The sequence below is a fragment of the Myotis lucifugus genome, unplaced genomic scaffold (genome assembly GCF_000147115.1).
Source record: "Myotis lucifugus unplaced genomic scaffold, Myoluc2.0 scaffold_128, whole genome shotgun sequence".
NCBI lineage: Eukaryota > Metazoa > Chordata > Mammalia > Chiroptera > Vespertilionidae > Myotis > Myotis lucifugus.
In genome coordinates this window covers 3,373,576-3,374,181 of record NW_005871176.1, presented here as the reverse complement: position 1 = coordinate 3,374,181, position 606 = coordinate 3,373,576, and positions in this window count along the sequence as shown.

The following is a 606-nucleotide window of genomic DNA, read 5'->3' as shown; positions in this document are numbered from 1 at the left end:
CGCCCCCGGCCCGCCCCCGGCCCGGGGACCGCGCTCCCCCGCGGCCCTGGGGGCCGCTCGCAGGTGTTCGCTGGCGCCCGGATGTCTGAGCTCTGGCTCCGCTCTGGCTCCGGCTCCCTCCGCAGCTTGCGGGCGGGGCTCCCAGCCCATCCGGAGTCTCGCGGCGCCCCCGCCGCTCTGCCAGCAGCGTGGCCTCCCGGTTCCCAGCCTCCCAGCCTGGGGGGCCCCCCACCCAGCGGAGTCGCTGACCCAACTGCTCTCCCGCTGCCCCCAGCTGCGCCCGGGCCGCTGCAGCCTCGGCGCGCCCCCACCCTGCTTCCCGCCTCGGCAGTTTGCAGCTTTGCCCAGGCCGAGCGGCGGCCCTGGATCGCACCCCGTCCCTTCCTTCCTTCGGTCAGGCAACTCGCATTCCTCGAGCGCCTGCGACGTGCCCCGCACACGGCCTCTCTGACCTCCTGAGTGTGGCCGAGGCCCACGGGGGTCCTGCGGGAAGCCTCTGCTCCCCATCCCGGCCCCCCTCCCTCCCCACCCCGACCCCCCTCCCCACCGCCTCGGTCTCCTCTCTCTGAGGTCCTGTTTCACTCATAGAGTTTAGGATTTAATTGC